At 45.5% G+C, this 23,533-nt stretch overlaps 1 protein-coding gene across 1 annotated transcript in view; it reads right to left on the bottom strand.

Annotated features, from left to right (window-relative positions):
• The window catches only part of ADAM23 (ADAM metallopeptidase domain 23), a 149,385-nt gene that overhangs the window by 91,579 nt on the left and 34,273 nt on the right, over positions 1-23,533 (bottom strand). The window lies entirely within an intron of this gene.

The following is a 23,533-nucleotide window of genomic DNA, read 5'->3' as shown; positions in this document are numbered from 1 at the left end:
TGGGGAACAAGGGTGCCACCCCTTTTCTTTCTTTATGTGGTTATTTCCCACCATTGCCATGGCAGTTGTAAATGGTCATGGCGCTGGTGGGTGTGTTCTGTAGCATAGTGATGTATTACAATGAGCGTATAATGAGCTGCAGGGTCTATGTCAGGTCAAGTCAGACTGCCATGTCGCTTTTAACAGGTCTTAATTGGTTTCGACTATGGTTTAAACTGGTTTCAACTATCTGTCTCAGCAATCTCCTCCTACCTCTCATAGTTTCCTGTAAGTTAAAGAGACTGTGTCAGGCCTGTTCGGAGCAAGGCTGGAGTTAATGTCTTATGGGGTCAATAGGCCAGGTAAAAAATGCTCAGGAGAAAAAAATGAAATAAAAAATTATTACAAAGATGCAAATCAAATCAGAAAGAGAAAAAGAAGAAACAATGAAAACACAGCCATGAATCAATAATAAAATGATACAGAGATGATGGATATAGAAGATGGCATATACACATTGTGGACGTTTCTGAAGAAGAGAATAAAACAAACGGAAGCAAAAAAAAATAGGCAAAAACACAGCAGAACATAAATTTCCTAAAATCAAAGAAAGACTTGAATTTGTAGCTCAAAAAGACAATGTTCCTGGAAAACTTTATTATTATTATTTTTTGTATATATGTGTTACGTATTTTGGGGCAGGTAGGGGTGAGGAGATTGGCCCTGAGCCAACATCTGTTGCCAATCTTCCCCTTTTTTCTCCCCAAAGCCCCAGCACATAGTTGTCTATCCTAGTTGTAAGTCCTTCCAGTTTCTCGATGTGGGACGCCGCCCAAGTGTGGCTTGATGAACGGTGTGTAGGTCTGCCACCAGGATCCAAACCGGCAAACCCTGGGCCGCCAAAGCAGAGCGTGTGAACTTAACCACTTGGCAACGGGGCCAGGACCCCGGAAAACTTTACAAAGCACCCTTAATGCTGAATAGCGTGATTAATCCTGGGGAAGTCACTGATAAGGAAAAACCATATGATAGTGTGAGGCAGAAAAAGAAATCTCTCTATGGAGGGAAAGGAAGGTTGCCTCATTCACAGCATTTCTCAATGCCCACAGACAGTGGAGCCACCCCCAGCACAGCCTGACTCAAAAATGTCATGTCTGGCCAAGCTATTCTTCAATTATAAGAATAACACACAGACATTTTTAAGCACTCAAGAACTCATGAAATACGACACTCAAAAATCTATCTTGAACAACAAACTTTTCAAATTATTCCAGTCAAACAAAACACAAATACCCAGGAAGAATGGAGAAGCCACAGTGGAAGGACTCATGGTGGGCACTCAATCACTGAGTGAAGAACTGACGTTTATTGTGGGGATCATGGTTACTGAACAAAATGAAAATGTTACAAATCTGGACAACGTAAGAGTTTTATAACTAACGGCTGAGGAAGGAGGAAAGTGACGAGTACAGTGTGTCAATTTCGTCTTCATTCAAATATACAATCTAGTTCAAACACCTCTTTGTTTCATGACTCCAAACGTTTTTTATTGTTTAGCAAATAATATCTCTTATTATGAAGAAATATTCATCTTACCTTCATCAATTCCTTTCATTTCACTTGTTTTTTGTTAAATTTAATAAATATTTAGTTTAATATTTATTAAATTCTACTTTCGATAAATTCAATCATTTGTATTTAAAATATTATAGAATTCTCTCCTCTTTGTAAACTAACCACCAAACCTTCTATCTGCATGCATCGAGAGTTCTCTGAATTAAGTATATAAATATTAATAATGGCTACTTCTGAATGGTAACTTTTAACTTTTTCTGTGTACTTTTTTTGTACTGACTTTAAACATTATAATGAGCAGTATCATTTTTACAAGAACAACAAAATATTTCTTTCAGAAAACTGCTTTTGATCAAACAGCTACTCTCCTCCATCTCAGAAGTACATCTCAGACGTACAAAGATTCCCGAGAAGGAAAAGGTGCTAACCTAAACATCCACTATTAGCTGCTTTTCTATGACGGCTCAGGAACAACAGGTCCACAACCTCAGTACTGAGGATGAGGAAGTCAGGGGATATGCATTCCTTTGTCATGGCAAGCTGCCATTTTAATGAACTTCTGCTTTTGGGTGGAAATCAGTAAGACTGAACTTTGCCAGTGATCTCAGAGAGAAAAGCTGAGAGCTATCCGTAGGTTCCAAGGTGCTTTTGTTACCAGTCTTACGTTGTGGCTGACTTCTCCGAAATAAGACAAAGCCTGTATTAAATGTGCAAGGCCCACCTCAGCACCTGGGCCTTGGGAGGTGCTCAGTGCATGATAACACCTACTTTAATCAAGTGATACCTGAAAAGCAGAGAAAATAATTTAAAATGAACTAGGAAATAAAAAAGAAAAAGGAAGAAAGCTACCTTTTTATCTCTTCTTTCCCATTCCCTCATACCTGTGTCTCCACTGAAGAGAGACATACAAGGGAAGGAAGCCATGCAGGGTGCATGGTGACCACCTGCCAAGCTGTGCTCTAGAATCACCATCTGTGCCCAGCGTATAAAAATAAGGGTGGGAATAAAGCCTACCAGTAAAAAAGGACACTGCTGCAAGATCAAAGGCACCTGCTAACTAACAAGCATGCTTGCATCTTCGCTATCAGTGAGACCAAACACAGGCACACACTATGACTTAAAAATACACAACATTGGACATTCAGACAAAATCTCACTAAGAAAAGTGCACTTTGGGGAGCCAGCCCAGTGGCTCAGTGGTTAAGTTCCCACGTTCTGCTTCAGCGGCTCCAGGTTCGCCGGTTCGGATCCCGGGTGAGGACCTATGGACCTATGCACCGCTTGGCAAGCCATGCTGTGGTAGGCGTCCCACACATAAAGTAGAGGAGTATGGGCACAGATGTTAGCTCAGGGCCAGTCTTCCTCAGCAAAAAAGAAAAGTGCACTTTGAAACGAAGCCCCTGGGCCAACCCCATACAGTAAATCCTACCAGGCAAGGATCTGACTGCAATTTGTCATCCAGAATCCCACGCCTTTATCAACTGTCAAAACTTTAAACACACTTTCTTCTTGTTAAAAAAAAAACAGCCCTGCATTTATGTCTAACTATGTCAATGTTGAAAAGCAAGAGCCCTTAAATAGATGTGAATCTCCTTTTATTACGAGATGATGGACAATCCCACAACATTTTTCAGATCCTCTGCACACCTTCTTACATCTTAAAAACTGATTTCAGCCATCCCACCTTCTTTCATTTATACTCCTAGGTTTAGACAATCACTAATTTTGACAAATGCCTACTGTTCAGTGTCAAAATACAAGTATGGTTCGCTGAGAAACGAGATTTTTCTCATTCCACTCAGACAAAGCGAAGGGACATAACTACGCACCTGGTAAGGAGTTAGACTGTGTTGTCAGCAACAGAGAAGTTAAAAATAATTTTCTCCAACTGATACAAAGCACGGAGGCTGTATCCCTCAGAGAGCAAACCTCCATAAAAATAGAAAGGTTGGATCTGCAACACCGGAGGGTAAATTCAAGCGAAGGTAGTCTGTTTCCGTCAACATGGAAAGACAGATTTCAGCTGGAACTGAGGAAGTTTGAGGGAGCAAAGGCCAGGGTGAGGGAACACAGGAAGATTAAGGCTCGACAGCTTGTGCTGTGAGGGGTGGAGCAGCCTGGGAGAAAGACCCCCAGCTGAGGTCCTCCTGCACCCAGCAAAAACACCACCACTTGGTGCACCTCGGGAAGAGAGCTTCAGACCGCCACGGTTCCTCTTCAGCTGAAATTACGACTGTCGGCATCCCCACGCTGCTCCCTCTTTATTCCCCCATCACCCTGCCTGCTCCAGGGTCAGCAGGTGGTAGCTAATCCTTCCCACAAGCCCTTGCCTCTCCACCACTTGCTCGAAAATGACACAGAATAAACAGGTGGATAAAGACTGCCTTTTGTCTGCCTGTGGCGGTGAAAAATAAAACATGGCTTGTCTAGAATCTTGGTAAGAAACTCCAAGGAACCTGGTGGCCTCTGAGAGGCGTACGTTAATTTAGGGGAAAGAAACGATTCTGTCTTGTAAGAGAACTCTAAACTTTAAATCCAACTCTTTTTAACGTGATGATCCATTTTATAAAATGTCTAGACACAATTAAATTGAGGCCAGACTTTTCCAGGACTCAGTGCAAATCTGAGGTGTCCCCAAGATACAAAACTCTCTCTCAAGGAGAGGAAAAAGCTGGGGGAAAACCTGGATTTCCTTTTCACTTACAGCTGGATGGGGCTGCCTGTTTGCAGAAACAATGGAGCTCCAGAGCTGGAATGCTGGTTAAATCTGGTCAGGCTGCCCCTGACTGGATGTGTGATGCTAACAGGCGAAACCCAACTTCTCCGTGCCTCGGATCCATCACCTGTGAAGACACACCCACCTCCTGGGCTGAAGGATTAAATGAGTCAGCGCACACAGGGCCCTCTGAACCGCCGCACACACTGGAAGTGCTTGATAAGTCAAGTATTATTGTTAATTTGGGCTGAATTCGAAGTGCTGCTAACGTAGTCTGTCTGAGTTTTTTTACCTCTTTGCTGATAATTGTGGAGGGGAAAACCAGATCTAAACCATCGTTGTGAGAAGCCTCAGTTTGCAAATATATACCCACTTGCAAATTCAGTAAGTGCGGGTTTGGCAGCCCCTTCTTGCTCTGCCAGCCACCTGGCCCCACCAAAGTCAGGAGAGGACTTGTGGGAATCAAGTTTGGTGTTCAATACCTCGAAACCTACATTCTCAGTCCCAGAATCCTCATCAAATTTCTGATACACTCATTATTCTTTCTACTGAATCTTTACTATTTAAATAATTTGAAATATTTAGGTCAGTGTATACAGTTTAATAATTCCATGCACATAATCCACATACACATAAGAGCCATATAGGCAACAGGCCCCATAGTGGGACGGAGAACAACAGCTGGGACTCCACGCACACCAGGGCCACCTCGGGCAAAGGAGTCTATTACTGAGTTTCAGGGTCTTCATCTGTAAATGGTGGAATTTGGTGCAAACTCAAAAACTCTACAAATTACAAAGTATGCATCAAATTGATAGCTATGTTTCAAAGGCATTCTGTTACAAGGTAAAACAGTACCCCTTATTTTCCAGGCCTCAGATTCCTGAGACTCTTAACCAGCTGGAATGTGCCCAGCATCCAGGACATCAAACAAAAAGGCTCCTTGGTCTTTGAAATCACTATTCTAAAGGCAGGCGTCTCTTACACTTGGCTGGACAAGACCTCAAGTCTTCACTCAAGGTCACTAACTCTTGATTTACACAGCATGCTAATAATTTTGGTTATTTCTCATCCTGGCTGTAACATATTAAAAAGCAACAAATTAATAAGAGCTGAGCTGAAAGGGCAGTTCACTGAGAGCCAGTCAAAGCCTAGAGCAAGAAAACAGAAGTGACACTTATTATATTCCTGGTCAAGCAGGCAAAACAATAACCTGGCATTTTAAAAAAAGTTAAATTATATCTAATATATATCCTATCAAAGAAACAGGAAAATATTTAACTCGTTTTAGAAGGATTCTTGCAAAAATGACTCTTTTTTAAAAAAAAAAATTTAGCATATCAAGGAATAAACTTTAGTTATTTGAAAAACCCAACCTTATATAAATGAAGTTTCACAATACTAAAATCTTTAAAAATAGTCCTTTACGGGTTTTGGTGATGGGGAAAAAATAAGTCAAAATTTACATAGTTTCAACATACCTAATTGTCTAAGTGGAGCCGCAATCATTTTGAGCAGTTTTTAAATAAAACCTTACTATAGTTTTCAATCAAATGCTTCCACGAATAGCAAAATAGAAAATAAGAAACTGTTTGGAAACTCTTACACCACCATCAAAAATGCCAAGCCCATAATCAACTTGTGACCGAACATTCCTGAAAGACTGTTAATGGTCAGGAAACAGAAAGGGCACTTCATGAAGGAAGGCAGCACCTGTAGGCGTCTACGATCCCTGCGGTCTCTTCCCCATACTGCGCCTCGATGAGTCCTCTCATCAACCTCAGTTTACAGTTCAATAAACTGAGGCTCAGAGCAGTTCCATGGTTTCCCCAAGTGGCAGAATCAGAATGCAAATCAAAACATTTAGCTATAAACCAAGGGCATGTCTTCCACCACACCACACTGTTCATCCATCCTTACACACACCCTGACTGTGCCTCTACCTGGCGTCAGGCACAGGGCCAGGTGCCGACGGGTCATGTATTTCTTCATCTCTCTTCCTCTTCTCACCTCTTATCTCCTCTCATCCAACTTTCAGACGGGTGTCTTTTTATCTCATCTGCTGTAAGAAACCATCCACACAAACTTTTCTCCTTATTCCACAGGTACCAGGTGCTCCCTTGTCATACAGTATGACACTTGGCTCTAAACAAATGAGTCCAATTCTGCAAAGTGAATATACTTCTCCTTTTTAATTATGCTAACTTTTCAAATCAACACCATGACAACATGAGACAACACAGTGTACTGGAAGAGTAAAACTCCATTTCCCTAAGGATCAGAGTAGCCTGGCCAAATTAACACAATCCAAAGGGGACTAATTTACACTGAAGGAGATGCTGCTTCACCTCAGAATGTTTAATCTGATATTTCTGAAATCATTAACCAATAAAAATACGCAATTAGCTTCCCAAAATACAGAGAATCACTAGAAGAAAAAGAAATCACTCAGTCCATCCCACAAATGAATGGGATTTGAACATTCTACTGAGCATCATGCTTTGTTCAAGAGTAGACTAGTGCAGCCTTTCTGCAGGGCAATCCTATAGCACTTCTTCAAATCATGTACACACCTGTCCTATGACCCAGCAGTCCCGCTCCTGGGTATACGCACTAGAGAAATTCTTACACAAGTCTATGGGCAACTGGTCCACAGGTCCATTACAACATGGCTTGTGGTCATAAAGAGCAAAAGGGAATCTAGATTTCTTCCCCTGGGGGAATGGAAGAATGTAGATACCTCCACAGCGTACTCTCTAACAGTTAGATGTAATGGAATAGCCATACACAGCTACAGGCATAGATCTTGAAACACCGTTGAGTAGAGATCTGTAGCATAACACCATTTATATAAAATAGAATTACAAGCCCACGAAACTATAATATATATATTTATAAGAACATATACAAATAAAGGATCACATGAGACTCATTAGAATGGGGTGGCGAGCATAAGAAGGGGACTGGAGATAGACAAGAATGAAACCATGAGACAACACTGGGCCTGGCCCAGACCAGTGAGGTGGTGTGTCACGAATGAGAAGGATGATTATGGCCTGAATGTCACAGCCACGTTCTGCCCTGAAGTTCATGTGAAAATTAAGGATTATCAGGCATAATCCCCAAAGCACGCTATTTGTGAGTGTTTGACTTCTTTTCCACTGTTCTTCAAAGTCAATGGCAATTACTGATTTTTACCACTAACATTTCTTTTACGTAGTAAAGATTCAAAAACAGCATGTTATTGAAAAAAGTACATGCTTAAAAAAAAACTCTTTTAAATCCCTAAACACAGAGGAAACGTTTTTGGTGCTTCACAGGTAACAGAGGAGAACACAACTACAGATATTTATGAAATGTTTTCACATAGGGTCATCAGAAGGCAACCTGTTTTGAACAAAGACAATGGCCAAATACTTAGGCAATTTACAGAGCACAGCCTTATACACAAGGTGTATGCTGTCTACATGCAGCAAGAGGATTTTCAATCAAATTTGGATGGTAGATGTGTTAAGAAAAATAAATATCATAAATAATAAATTAAAAGGTATGGTATTTTATACTGATGGTTTTAGATTATTTTTCTATGTACCACCAGCACCCTGCAAACTAAGGCAAAAGAAATTAATATGTTTTTGATATTATCTTCCCAGTATAATCAGATCAGATACAGATTAATTTTTAGCACCAAAATTGATTTTTTAAATAGCCTAATATTTTCTCCAAAGAAGACACTAAAAACATATGTAAGTTACTGCATTTCGATTCTAACCAAAATACTAAAATATTTTATCATGTTTCGATGCAACTTTAGAAACAAAACCAAATTACATTTAACACATCGGGTTTTATGTCTACTAATGGGTAGTTAGTTATTGACTGTTCTCAGACTGTGTTAGGCTCAGCTGATCTGTAACACACTGACACAGCAAGAACCTGGCAGAATTCAACCTGAGGTTGCTTTCACCTTGTGACAGTTCTTACAGACTTCAAAAGACCACTTTTCAGATTGCAGAAAGCTCCTGCTATTTAATAGTATTGAACACCGGCAGGGAGAAACTATAAATAACTCCTGACACGCTTAAAAAACAGTACTTTTCAAGTATTAGAAAAATTCTTTTTATAACTTTCCAATCTTTTCTTCTTGGAAAATGATCTGTCTTCTTGTTTGGCATTCTAGGTGAGCACCTATGAGCAGAATCTTGGCTATTTCGGGGGGCCAAGAGCAATCTCAGGAACCAATTTCTAGGAAGTGTTGATAACTGAATGAAGCAGAGTGATAGTCTCCAGGAGTAAGCGCCTTTTAAGTACAAAATCTGAAACTGGGAGGTAAAACATCACAGCAGGGTCTAAGAATTGCCTAGCTCAGGCCTGGAGGTGCTCTGGAATACACTGAAGACCCCTCAACGGGGACAAGAAGGGGTTTGAGAATCAGCCAGGGAGCCGGACTGCACGACGTCCACGCATGTATCAAAGCCAACGCCTCATGATCTCGAGGAAGCTCGTGAAAGAAGCTGCAAGGTGCTCTTGGAAACAGGAACCGAGTACACAAATAGACACGTAACAGCCGTCATCCAGGTGAAACAATTAAAGCTTTTTTGATTCAGCAGCCTTTATAAACCCCTCCAACTTCAGAATGGAGACTCAAAGGCTGCACATTTTAGCCAAGTCAAAAAAGGCGGGAAGCTCGCCTAACCCAGCCTAATACAAGAAACAAAACTTTCAAAAAAGAACTTTACACCTTGACTTTAAACTCTGAAAAACAGCAGAGTAGGAGATATTCTGTGATTAAACCCAACTCTCAAGAGATAATGTGGACCACGCTTTCTTCAAATAGTAAGAAAACATCTTCTATTTAAAAATTAAAAATGAGGTTGGTACCTTCAGAGCCCTAAATCAGAGGTGGAAGTTGACAGGGGTCCATGGTGGATGGAAAGCACGGCAGCAAAGTCCTCCCAGCTAAGCCCTCCCAGGTGGAGACACAGGCAGACGGCGTAGATCCAACTTGGACACACCCTCTCACGCTCTCAGACTCCCCTAATGCCAAGAGCAGAGCAAAGACGAGAGCGACCCTCTGCATTTTGCACAAAGGAGAGGAGAGGGGTATCAGTGCTGCTCTAGAAAAAGCACTGCCACAGCACGGTTAGTCAGATTATACCAAGAAAAACATTCGATTGCAGAGTCTGCATCATCCACCGATGTGACAGAGACAAGTCTTGGTAACACAGAAGGTTTTGCTTCCCTCCGAAAGGCCAGTTTCCATGCCCGTAGTAACAGCATCCATTATCACGGCTAACCACCCACACACCTGTGCTCCACACCTGCTGAGTAACACCTAAGGGTTTGTGTTTTTGTACTTGGAGAGCCATGTAATTATTACTTAGCAGGAAGTGGCCTTCAAAGAAAGAGCCAAAACTATTGGTTTTCTTTTGGCTTCCTACATATCTTTGCTACAGGACGATGGGTGCGTGCTATGAGATATCCTAAACTGAACATCAGCATCTGATGGACACAACCAGGCATTCAGCAAGACTTATACACTGGTCCTTACGGGAAAGAAGAGGAATTTCCTGCATATAAAACAAAAAAAAATAATTCTTCAAATAAGTCATGTAATATTTTAATTACAAAAAGTACCTCCAGACAGCATATCTTGAGTCCACACAAGGACCTGCAGTGTCCAAGGACGACGGGCATTTGCTGATGGGGCCGGCGCAGGGGCAGCTCACTGCCTTGAATCCACACGGGGAAACTTCGCCTCAAACTGTGCTTGTGAGAAAGAATATCTAATCTTGACTTGCAGGTTTGCTCACTTTTATAGCTCACAAATGAAAAGCACAGGCAGAAGCTGGTCCTCACAGCGGGAGGAAGCGGTGGCTGTATTATTTACTTCTGAGAGCCCTGCTGCCCCTCACTGTTTACGTTCAGTCATGAGTACCCTAATGATGTCAGAGGAACAGAGTCAACTAAACCTCCCAAAGGAAGGTTTTCAACCTCAGTAAAACATCAGAACTTCATCTTCACAGTTCATAAAACTACTCCTGGCTGTTAAAGCTGCATCAGGTGGAGATACTAGTGAGAAAAAAGATGCCAAACAACCACCGTGGATCAACAGCCCACCACTTGTATAGATCCAGTGAAGAGCCCGTGTCAAACCTGGCTCACCAGCAAAAATAAGTGTGTTCAAAAGGGTTATTGCCGCCCCATCCAAAAGTATTAAACTACTCATCCTTCAAACTTCAGCTCAACCATCCCCTCTCTGTGAGCCCTTCCCTGATCACACCCTGGATTGTGAGCTCCTTAAAGAGACCGCATCCTATTCTCCTTTGTCTCCCCACAACCTAGCACAGCGCAGAGGGACAAGGGAGGACGGGTGAACACAGGTCGTTGCATAAAGAAACTCTTCACCATCGTCTCAACAGCTTTAAAGAGCAACGCGTCTCCTCCGGTCAAGTCCCGGGTGAGTCAGCACTCAGTGAACACACTCAGCAGTAACGAGGAAAAGCCTCAGACGCAGCCCAGCGTCTAAGACGTCCCAGGGATTCACACAGACACAGTCTCGTCCTCATGCTGTGAGAGCCTTCTTGTCACGTAGCTCAGTCCGATTTATTACATGTGTGAAGTCATTTGGGAAAAAATAAAGGAGGAAGAAATGAAATGTGTATTCTACACTGTGTCAGGGACTTCAAGCCTCCCATCTGAAAAGTATTCCTGTAAGAAAGATGAATATACTTTTAATTTTCAAATCATTTTAGTTGAAATAAGAACTCGAAACTTTTTGCAGAAATGGTCTTATGAAAAAGCCTCTATAGATTCTTCTATTTTTAAACACGATTGACATACTAAAGCACACGGTTATCAGCATGGAAGATGAATTAGGACTGACCATTTAAAGAGAACACTTTTACAGACAAATCATAAGAAACCATGGTCTGGATTCTAATATTACAATTACTCTTAAAACATTAGAGGAAGTGACTCTACATGATGATTCCGGTCTATGAATCATCAAAAGAAAAAGGTTCTAAAAATAACACAATTCTTATTGGCAGCAGATAATGGCCAAGAATCTTAATGAGCCCTTTATCTGAAGTCAAACCCTCACTTTATATAAATTTGTAGAGTGTCAAGAGGAAAATTTAATAAATTATTGTTTGGGGCTAGATTAATGCAAGGAATAGGAGCAGAGAAAGTAAAGCAAGATGTAAAAGGCAAGTGACTTGAAATTTATTTCTCTATTTATTTCTACCTAGGGCTCACCATCGTGGGGCTTTTCCAACCTGACTTCAGTGGGATTACTCTATCACTGAGCAATGAATGTCTCAGCTCTCCGCAGCTCTGACGGGGGTGAGCCCGAGTTCTGACCCCAGCGTGGTCACTTACTGTGTGACCCTACCTACCTCTCCAGGCCTGCATTTCCGCTCACCCCAGCCTCCCTCTCCTGCTGACCCTCAGGCCCTCACGCTCTCTAACCCTCAAGCCTTTGTCTGGTGGACTCTCAAGCTTTGTGTCTGAGCTTAGACATTTAGCTCCATAAACATTTAGCTCCCTGTCCACTCCCACCCCTCCTGTGAGAAATAAAAGCATCCTCTACTCTCCCCAGCACAGCACTCCCCAGACTGCAACTGAAATGCCTCTCGACTTGCCTTTCTCCTCTCGGTTCTGTAAGTTCCACAAGGGAAGGGTTTCTCTCTGGCAGCTTCAACGCTGCCTGGCACTTAGCAGGCACTCAACAAACATTTCTGAGATAAAAAGTGTTTGAAATGTTCACAAAAGGCTTCAGTCAATGGGAATCTATCAGCCAATCCACTGAGGTTGGAAAGAGCTTTATGCACTTGGCTAATACAGAGGGTCAACACGAGAAGTCCACTTACTAACATTTCTGGTCATTCACAAAACTGTGGCTACAGACATGAACCGTTATGCTACAGAATGTCCTCCTACATCAAAATCAAAGGGATAAATTCCTCCTTGACCGGAAAGCATTTATATCTCCAGACAGACAGATAAACTTTTTTATCCAATAATGGGACTTACACAGCGCAGTACGTGGCCTTCCTCACTTACCTGTCAGAAAAGTAAGATCTAAATTCAGCAACTACCCTAATTAACTCATCTCAGATGCCTAGTAACATCCAATCCTCTGTGCTTTCCAGTTTTCTGTCAAGACTAACTTATACTAAAATTTTTATGCATTAATTTGTCTTCAAAAGACCAAGAAGTGGTCTGAAGAGTGTATCAAGTTCAAGTTTCATTTGCCTACACTTTACATTGGGATAGATGCCTGCAAAGGGTTTCTTTTAAACCATCAATCAAGAAATAGTCTCTTAATTCGCTAGATATGTCTTTTATATCCTAGATTAAGTAAATAGTGTAATGTGATCTCATTGACAATTAGGTCCCTTTGATTTTGCTAGAAATTCTTAGATGCCCTATTTTTTTCTCCTTGGTGCTAGAGGCTGTAGCCACAGACTCCTCCTTTCTGGGCAATCACCATCTTCTCTGATCTCTTGGAACCTAGAGAATCTAGATGTAGCTTCTAAAGCCTCCCTGATTTCCTCAGCCTGGTGTTTAATCTCCTTGGGTCTCGTTCACCCATGATAATTACTGTCAACAAGCAAGAGGGGGCGGGAGTAAGGAAGCCTCTTACCGTAGACATCTATCCTTTACCACCCAAGAGGCATACTAGATCTCGTCCACTCGTGGAAATCAAGAATCAGCACATAAATACCAATGGCTCTGCTGTGATTTTGTTTTTAATCTTCTGCTATTATTATGTTTAATTGTGAAAGTTATTCTCAAACCATTTTGCAAGTAGGTCCAATACACATCCTAAAAAATGGAACTAGAACCTATTAACATTTAGGCAATACTTATTTTATAGTAGATTTTTTTCAAGAGTTTCTGGAACTGATTTACAAGCATAAAGATGGATAATCAAGAGCAAATGATAATGATAATATCCAAAATATCCAGTATAGGGTCAACTCTTCAACCAGAAATGCCCGAGGGGGCCTGATACATCCTCACCTGATCAGAGAAAATAAGCCAAAAAGAACAGCTACTTGCACCATAGACTCAAGATGCTTAAAACGAGGCAGAAAAGGCTGCCTTAAGGAGAGAAACCCCACAGTGCCTCGCCCCTGCCAGCACTGAAACCCTTACACGCCTGCTGGTCCTCTAGGACATAGAAAAAGCAATATTCACCTACATCGTTTTGCACATGGCACTGTGAAAATCAACACTTACGGCAACTTTGGGGATCTTTGCCTCTTAAGATTCCTTATTATTACAGAAACTTTCTCAGAACTACCAAAATAGTTCCACTCTTCCTAAAGCACATAAATGCAAAAGAGACCACGGTTGCTCAAAACGGCACTTGGCAATTATGTAGGAGTCTTCGCTGTGAGAGACAGACCCACTCACCCATTGACCAGCAGCAGCCTGATGCTGAACGCCCCCACACAGGCAGCAAGCAGTAACCCAGCAGGATGTGTGCTGATCCGCTGGGGCTGCCAGCACAAAGTCCCACAGACGCGGGCTTCCACAGCAGAGACCATCTCTGCACAGTGCCAGAGGCTGGGCGTCCAAGACCAAGGTGTGGACAGGGCCGGTTTCTCCCGAGGTCTCTCTCTTTGGCCACAGGTGGCAGCCTTCTCGCTGTGCCCTCACGTGGTCTTTCCTCTGCGTCCAAATTTCCTCTTCTTATATGGACATCGGTCATACTGGATAGGGCCCACTCTAAAGATCTCATTTTAACTTAATTCCCTCTTTAAAGTCCTTATCTCCAAACACAGTTATATTCTGAGGAACGGGCGTTAGGACTTCAACATACGAATCTCGGGGGGTCACATTTCAGCCCACAACAGATGGTCTGCTCAGCAAACAGGATTATTTTAAACACTATCAGGGTCTCCGGCATTTTCTTTATATTAAAGAAATACAAAAATAATTACAAAGTGACTAAAATGGTGCAACTCTTTTTTCTCACGAAACGTGGACAGATGAGCATCATTAGAATTACTCCCAGCTCACTTGTAAATGGACAGTCCAGCACTGGGATCGAAGCAGCCACAGAAGAAGACTCCAGACTGACAGCCGGCTGAATCCAGACGCGCCTGAACCTCACCAGGGCTCGGGCGGTGCAGCTGCAGGTGGAGGCGATCACATCTTCCCCCCAGAGCTATTAAAGGAATTTCATTAGGGGAATGTGGGTGAAGGGCTTCGCACAGGGCCCACCCCGTCACTGCCACTGCAGTAGAAAACCTTCCTCCTGCAGGCCCCTGAAATTAGGAAATGACGCTGTGGCCTCTGAGGCCGCAGCAGTTACACAGCGTCTCTGACTTCTTCAGACTAAAAGCTAGAAAGCATGCCCGAGCCGGGACCGAAAGCCTGGACTCCGAAAGCCAGCGCTCTCCCTGCTTCCCTGCCAGACGGGGCAGGGGTTCGGCAGATGGCAGGAGAGAAGCGGGGGCCAGCCCGACTCGGTTCAGGATCATGCAAATTCACAAGCCAGGACGTAGGAAGGTGACACGAGCCTCGGGCCGGTGGGTGAGGTTCGGGTCAGGTTGCCTCCCACTTGTCTCCAGCCGCACGTGCTGACTCCTGGTCCCGCTCACTCACAAAAGGACAGCGGGGCAGGAGGCCTGTTTCTTCTCCACATGTTTCCTCTCTCAAACCAAATTTAAATTCCCATCTCCCAATCTGCAGAGCTGACAACACATTCAGCTGCACAAGACGGAACCCCTGTCCCAAGAATCCAGTGGATCCAAACAGGGGTTTGCCTTCCATCTGCCGCCTGTGAGGCCAAGCATCTGGGGCTCAGGGTCCACCGTCCTCACCCCCCGGCAGTTCCTGCTCTCCTGCCCAGCCTTCGCTCTGCCACTCCCCGCGTGGACGGTGCCCTTCTCCCACCCACATCTTTCCCAATGGAAGCTTCTATAGTGACCCTGACGGGCCCTGCCCACACACTGAAGCGGCCGCTGGGGAGACCTAAGACTCCCGGCCGGAGGGCATCTCCATGCCCAGGAGGAGGCACGCCAGAAGTCCCGAAGAGTCCCTGCCCCAGACACGGCCCCCAACCAACAACTGCCTGGCAGCTGGTGGACAAAACGCCAGCTTCCTCGCCCCTCAGTTAGGTAACATTCTGGCATGTTCTAGAAGGTAAATCCGACTCCCAGGGTTCCTCAGGGAGAAGGAGCCCCAGTTGGGCAGGTGAGGACTCACCCTTTTTTAGCTGCCTTCCCCTCCACATCTCACTTCACTCCCTTAAGGCGCAGGGTCTGCTTCCAGCGGAACCAAAAGCAAGGCAGCCTCCCTTAAGAGAACATCAAATCGCACCTTCCCTCAGCACCAAGGCCTCACAAGTCACTTCCGGTCATGTTTTAATGCCGTTTGTATCTGTTTTCATCTCTTTAATTTCTCTACTGTGGGCTCTGGGAGAGGACGAATTCTTTCACGCAGCTCTGGATTCCCTGCGTGGCTCCGCGCAGTGTCTTATGAAAACTGGATGCTCATTAAATGTTTGTTGACTGCATAAAGAATGAACTAGCCATCCAAGCAGTACGCGAGTCGGGCTGTTTATTTCCCCCGACTGAAACGACATCAACGTGGCTGTTTTCTTCTTTCCAAAGCATTACATGAGCTGCTTTTAATGAGCAAATTCCTGTGTGCATATACTTCTTTAAATCAGCATTTTCTAGATATTCATCTTAAATCAAACACCCCTGGGTCCCCAGAAATCAGTACAACGATCTCTTCTAAATTTGGAACGACTTTACTAGAGGCATCACTTTGCCCTTCCAGCCTGCCTTTCTTCTTACTTAACCCTTCTCAAAGGCCATCCCTTTCCATGTGGAGACTCCAAGACCACTTTGGTCACCTGAGTGCTCGCACGCCCCGACACTCCCGCACACTCATCAGTACACACTGCAGCGCCACCCCCGGGTGAAGGGACGCACCTCTGCGAGTTGCTGCAATGATCTCCGCGGGGAGGAGCGTTGTGGCTGAGGCCCGCGTGCTCCTCAGAACTGGGGGTGCTACGTGGATGTTCCTGTTCTGAGATTCCTGGTGGCCTAACACCAAATGTCACCACTATCCACATGTGTTTCCAAAGCCAAACCTAGAAATGACCCAGGTCTCCCCGTGGGGTCTGCTGGAGGTCCCTGAGGCTCAGCCTCTATCTGAGCACCAATCACCACGCCAGGTTCCAGCAGCCAGAGTACGCACACGAAAGGATGGAGCCAACAGGACAAGGTTTAGCTCCCAGATGCAGCTTTCCTAATCAAGAGACTGGAGAGTGTGGCTGGAACCTTGGACTAATGGGCTTTGCAGTGAGCCGGCAGAGGCAGACCGATGCAGCCCACCACCAGGCACAGGCAAAGGAGCCGGCACAGCGACAGCAGGTCCTGCCCCTGGACGTCTGTTCCGACCGCAGAGCGGAATCAGAAGCACCAAGGGATTCTCGCCCAGGAGCAGATATTTTCGTGTGAGAAGCTATCAAAGCCTAGTTGCGTCATTTTAGATAAAGTAACCCTGCCTATCAGTCCCTGGCACACGGCCCAACGATGTCAGGCTCTGCCTGGCTGCTCGTCCTGCCGCTCTGGAGGAGCAAGCAGGGGTGCAGAGAAGTGGGAGTCCTGTGCTAGAACTTCAGCGGAACGGCTCCGCGGGGTCCTCTTCTCCAGGCTGGTGAGTCGAGAATGCAGGGGCCGGAGCAGAGGACCTTCATTACAGGGTTACACATCTCCAGCGGGGCCCTTGTCACCCAAGGCTCTGCTCAGGAACTCTCCTCAGCCACTATTCTCTCAGGGAAACAGACAGACCAGCGTCCTCGAAGACCACGCTTGTTCCCCTACAACCTCACCCTGCATTTCTCCTGGAGCAGCCCGCTCACGGAGGAGCCCTCCGCCCACCCTGCAGAGTGGAAGGCAACCACATGCAGCTGGTAGCTGCACGTGCACCAGCACCGTAGCTTGGCACAGGTTTGCCGATAACAATACAGCTTTTAGCATTTCCTCCAGCCCCTCGTCCACCATCACAGCGGTTTCTCGCCACTCACGGGGTCCCCAGTGAAGCAAAGTCCTCACTATCCAAGTTTCAGGTCTGCCCCTCAATTTTAGTCTATCGCCATCTAATACTGATGTCTTACATTGATGTCACCCAACAGAGCTCTCCCAGACAGGGTTCAAGACAAAGGTACTCATCCTGTGAGGCTTGTCCGACCCCCACACTCTCACGAGAGTGGTGTTCTCGCAGGAACAAGCTGCTGCCTTATTGGCCTCGGCTTCACTCCTGTTGCATCCTGAGGCTTCATCCCCCTCCACACCGGGCAGAGGCCAGAGGGTGGCAGGCATTTCACTTCACCATAAACTGGAGAGCATGCTGAGGAGCTGAGCACGCACACATATCAGTCAGAGGACCTGGAAACGGTCAATGGCCTACCAGTCTTGTCATGTTCTTGAACGGATGTCTGGTACGGCTGCAGGACAAGTGGAGAAGTACCAAAGGTATCTCAAAGATGTTTTCAACCCAGCAGAAGCATGTTGTCCGAATTCTTTGTGCTCGTTACCTTGAAGGCACACCAACCACAGGCCTGCCAAACTCTCCGATTTTCCCTTCAGTCCACTTTCAGCAGGGAGAAGATCACAGGGTGTGCCGCCCCCTTCTCACCTACTCAAGTCAGAACAAAATGCTGACTTGTGCCGCTCTCGTGGATCATAGGCTCCCTCAGCGCAAATTCCCCAACACCCCGCCCCGTGACAGCCTTAATCCTAAATACAAACATTTATTCAGTGTATTAGTCAGCTCAGGCTGCCTTAACAAAATGCCGCAGACCGGGCAGCCTAAACAATGGAAATTTCTCTCTCACAGTTCTGGAGATGCTGGCAATTCAGCTCCTGGCGAGGGCCCTTTTCCCAGCTTGCAGACAGCCACTGTGTCCTGTGTCCTCACACAGCAGAGAGGGAGCGACAGCGAGCGAGCTCTCTGATGTCTCTTCTTATAAGGACACTGATCCTATGAGATCAGAGCTCCAACCTTCTGACCTGATATAACCTTAATTACCTCCTTACAGGTTCTATCTCCAAATACAGTCACATTGGGACCCTTCCAATTAGCAGACATGTGTCAGTACCACACATTATCTCATTTAATCCTTACAACAACCTCAGCGTAAGAAGGAAACTAAAGCTTCAGAAATTAAGAATATACCCATACAACGGCATATTATTCAGCGACAACATGGATGAACCTTGAAAACATTATGCTGAGTAAAAGAGGCCAGTCACAGAAGGCCACAAGCTGTGTAAATCCATTTATACACAATGTCCGGAACAGGCAAATCCATAGAGAGAGAAAGCAGGCGAGTGGTCACCAGGGGTGGGGGAGAGGACAACAGCGAGTGACTGCCATGGGTATGGGATCTCTTTCTGGGACAAAGAAAATGTTCTGGAATTGGATGGTGGGGACAAGTGTACAATTCTGTGAATACCATAAAAACTAGTGACGAGGACGCCTTTAAGGAGTGAACTTATGATGTGTGAATTATATCTCAAGCTGTTAGCAAATAAGAAAGTTAAGCAACTTGCCCAAGGTCACACAGCTAGTAAATGGCAGGCCCCAGATTCACCCCCGGATCTGTCTGACTCCAGAACCTGTGCCCTCAGCCACGATGCAGCTCTCATCCCAGTTATTCCCAATAAACATTTGCTAAAGACACCAGCAGACTGAACGATGGGCAACGACGGTGGGCTTTGGCCTAATTCCAGTCACATGTATGGGGAAGACAATCCTCAGAGGCCCCCAGCCTTCCAAGGATTGATACACAAGCAGAACTGCTGATCTAGCAATCCTTTTTAAACCGTCTCTATCTTGGAACAATAGTTATTCTAGAAGAAAAACAAAACAAATTTAAACAGGGGAGTATCCTGAAAGGAACACGACTGAAGGTCCTCTGAGGCCACAACGAGGACCTTTTGGGCGAAATAAAACGTAAATCCCATCATGTGATGTCCGTGCTTACTGCCTCCAACAGCTTCCCACCTACAGCCCTCCACCGCACTCCAGTCACACCAGCTTGTCCTTCTTGAACATTCCACATTCTCCTCAGCACTTGCTGTCTTACTGTCCCAGCCATGCGGAACCCTCAGCCTTCCAACTTCGCGTGGTGGCTCATCTTTGACAATCAGGTCTCAGCTCAACGTCCCTCCTCAGACAGACCTTCTGGCTTCTGTGACCATCTAAATCACACTGGCCACCTCGACCTGCAGTCCCTCTCCATCACATAGCTAAGCTATGAGTTTTCAATGCACTTGTCGTTTTTTTTTTTTTTTTTTTTTTTGGTGAGGAAGATTTGCCCTGAGTCAACATCTGTTGCCGATCTTCATCTTCTTCACATCTTTTTTTTTTTTGCCTTGAGGAAGACTGTCACTGAGCTAACATCTGTGCCAGTCTTCTTCTAATTTGTATGTGAAATGCCACCACAGCATGGCTTGACCAGCAGTGTGTGCCTCCACACCTGGGATCCAAACCCACAAATCCCAGGCTGCCAAAGCAGAGCACGTGAACTTAACCACTATGCCACCACGCCAGCCCTGCCCTCGCCTTTATTTAGTGGCTGACTGTCTGCCTCTTCCCCTGGAACGAGAGTCCATGTCTATCTCACTCCCAGGTGCATCAGCGCCTACAGCACCCCAGGCATGGGGCAGATGCTCGCTCATCACCTGCTGAAGGGATGAAGGAAACGCACCTCTGCCATGAGACGCCTCGCCAGCAGGGCGTCACCTGTTCAGTCTCTGAAAGCACAGACAAAAAGCTGTCCTCTCAGGAGCTCACATCAGGTGATCTTCACGAGCTGGCATTCCCGGCCTCACGGGGTCACCAACCATTTCGATTCTGGGGCCACCGCTTGGATTAGCTTATTTTAACGTCTTTATGCTCATTCCTTCACTGAGCCCACGTACTTACATACACCTTTTGCCTTTTCCTGCCTCCAATGATTTAAAATTGTTACAAACGGTGTGGCAATAACCACCCTGCAGTGGAAATGAGATCCCCCTTTGCTCAGAAGATGTTTTGGTCCCTCCACTACCGATTTAAAAATTCTCTTGACTCTAAATTTACGCCAACATGGATCAGACTTTTTTAATGAATCCAGCCATTAAAATTCATTTGCACCAGAGACCCATCCCAGCCAACACGTCGTACTCTGACACAATTCCCTTGTCTCCAGGTCACACCAGTATCGCGCACTCACCTTGGGCTCAGAAGGCTCGGGACTCTGCGTGGGGGAGATACCTCACGATTGCAGGGTGCACGACCTCCGTCCCACTGCATGTACTTTCCCTTCAGAGACCTCCATTTTCTCCCAGTCCTGAAGCCTCCTCTTGACCTCATCTCCTTTCTTAGCCAGACTGGATCCTGACACTTAACCGCCCAACTTATTCACCAGTACTCAAGGAGCTCTGCATGCACTGTTCTCACTCTGTGCTTCCACCAGAAAAACTGAACCCTGGTCACACGACAATCTGCAGTCTCCCCTCACACTCTGCAGTGCTGGGGCTCCAGGTTAAAAACAAAGACCATCAGGAAGAAGGACACGAGGACTACCACGTAACACACGATTTCTCCTAGATTCTTTAACATGACCTTGGTGAGCTTCCTAATCCATTCCTCGCAGCAATGAGCCTAAACTTTTGTCATTTTCCTCCAGCTCCAACCCACCCTCCCTGTCCACCCCAATCCCTACGACAGATAACGCTGTCTCCAAGAAGAAGGAATCTTCAGAGACGCATGTCCTCAACTCCATCCCTTCGCCTGCCAACCAATCCCTACCTGACACCCCCGACACCATCACACGAGTTGGAATGAACCGTCTCTCCTGGGTCAAGACTAAATTCTGCCATGTGTGCTTGCTCTCCCTCCCTTCCTTCCTCACCCAGACCTTGCTCCTTAAACTATCTCCTTCTCTTCTGTATCTTCACCCTCTCACTCTTACCAGACCGTCTCTCAGCCTATCGACTTGCTCTGTTATCCCTACAGCCTCCCTTGACGCCCGTCTTCTTCTAGATACCACCTGAGCTCCCTTTCCTTCTCACACGTGCCCAGTGGGTACTTGGTGTCTCCACGGCGTCTCCTTTCATTCGCTCCCAGCCATGGTAACCAGGATTCTGCCCGCAGCACTTCCCTGAAACTGCTGCCTTCAGACCACCAGTGATTAGCTGATTGGCAAATCCAAAGGGCGATGTTGCTCCTTATCTCACTAGATCATTCTACTGCAGAGGCTACATATCACGTCTTTCTGTTTTGAAACTCTCTATGGAATCATTCTCCTGATTCTCCTCCCACTTCTCTGATCACTCATTCTGTCCCTTCACGGGCTCCTCTTCCTCCTCAGCTCTCAACTATCTTCCCAGCTTATGTTGTCCTTACTCTACCCACGCTCCCTGGGCAATCTCATTCACAACCATGTTTGTCATTAATGTTTATATGGAAAAGACTCTCAACTCTACTACCTCCCACCGCACCTCTTCCTGGAGCTTCAGACGGTTACATCCACCGACCTCCTAGACACGGCCTCATGTATGTCCCAAAGCCCCTCATGTCAGTTACGTCTACTCTGATTTCACATTCTCTTCTCTTCTCCATTTAACCTGTTTGTTCCCTGTGCTGCCCATTTCTGCTGGATACCACCTCCCACCAGCTATCCAATCAAGGCAGCTGTTAACTTTAACTCTTCTTTCTGCCTTGTCAGCCACATCAAGGAAATCCTAATGATTTTTGTCACCTGAACAGTCTTGAAAGCATTCCTTCTCCTGCCTCTTAGCACTTCCTGAGAACGGAACCTCTTTTGTTCCCCTTACATCATTTTTCACAGTCTGGGGGATAATGGCCATGCACTTGAGCATGACACACAAGATCTTCCCCGGGTTGAGCTGTCCCTGGGCCCACCTCTCCTGACTCATCTCTCTCTGCACCAACCTTGTAATTTACCATGAAGTTCAACAAGAGACTCACGCTCTCTTCACACGCCGCACTGCGACACAGCCCAGCCTCCTCAGCAGACACTATCTCCTCTGTCTAGAAAGCAGTTCTCCTTTTCTCTCTCTCCCCCACCCATCCCAACACTTCCTTTCCTTACTAACACTTGTCCTGCAAGATTTAGCTCAAGCATCAGCTTTTCCAAGACGCCTTTTCACACTCCTCCAGCTGGAAGAGCTGCCGCCCTTTGGTGCTACCATAGCATTCCATGCTGATCTCTAGCACAGCAAATTTCACACTCTTCTAAAATTATACATCCATCTATCAACCTCTCCCAACTAGACGATAAGCTCCTCAAGGCAAGGGCTGCTCAGAGTAGGTGCTCAACTTGACTCCTCTGCATGTTAAATGGTAGGATGAATAATCTTCTGATGGGTTCCCAGACCTCTAAGTACCTTGGACACCCCACATGACCCTTTCTCAGTCATATGATTGGAAGGCCCTGCTGTGGCTGTGATGTCTAACCACTCAAAGCACATAGCAATACTGGTTGCTGTCACTACATGACAGCCTGGAATGACAGTCTCCATGGCAGTAAGAGTTAAAGGAATACAGGACCTAAACAAACTAAAATTTGCCATACTTGCTATTCCACAGAGTCTAAGATTCGGCAGATGAATCTCTCAGGCAGGCACAATGCTAACACAGCATGGTGAAAAGAAGCTCAGGTGACGCCCAGCAGACTCAGAGAGAAAGCCCTGCAACACCTTCAACACAGGACCCTCCGGCTTCTGCTGACTCATTCTGACTCAGAGCTGCAACAACACCTGAGGAAGGTGCACCCAGGCTGACTCTGCATTTTTTTCTGCAGAGCTCAGAGAATTTGGCACACAAGAAATTTAAGAGCTGTTCATTACAGTCCCTTGCAATTTCTCAGATATTGACTGAGGTCACCTACAGCATAGCGTCTGACAGCATTATGTGGTATTTTTCTGGCAAAGATGCAGTCCTGGTCAAAATACTGATGAGAGTTTAAAATACTGACTGGAGATTCCTAAACTAAAGAAAACCATACAGGAAATCTCTTTCACCAAAGAAAGGCTCACCGTTAGTCCAATTAGAGGCTGACGAGCCGGGCTGAAGTCAACAGCTCTTGTTGGTGCCTTGTACAAGGACATCTGTACAACTGGGTCCAACTTGGGGTACAGCATTTAAATATCAACATACACACATGCTCGGAGGAAAATCAGGTAAATTCTCATCCAGACGAAAATTTCTAAGAAA

This window comes from Equus quagga, chromosome 4, assembly GCF_021613505.1.
Source record: "Equus quagga isolate Etosha38 chromosome 4, UCLA_HA_Equagga_1.0, whole genome shotgun sequence".
Lineage (NCBI taxonomy): Eukaryota > Metazoa > Chordata > Mammalia > Perissodactyla > Equidae > Equus > Equus quagga.
The sequence above is the reverse complement of the archived record's forward strand: the minus strand, read 5'-3'. Positions and strand labels throughout refer to the sequence as shown.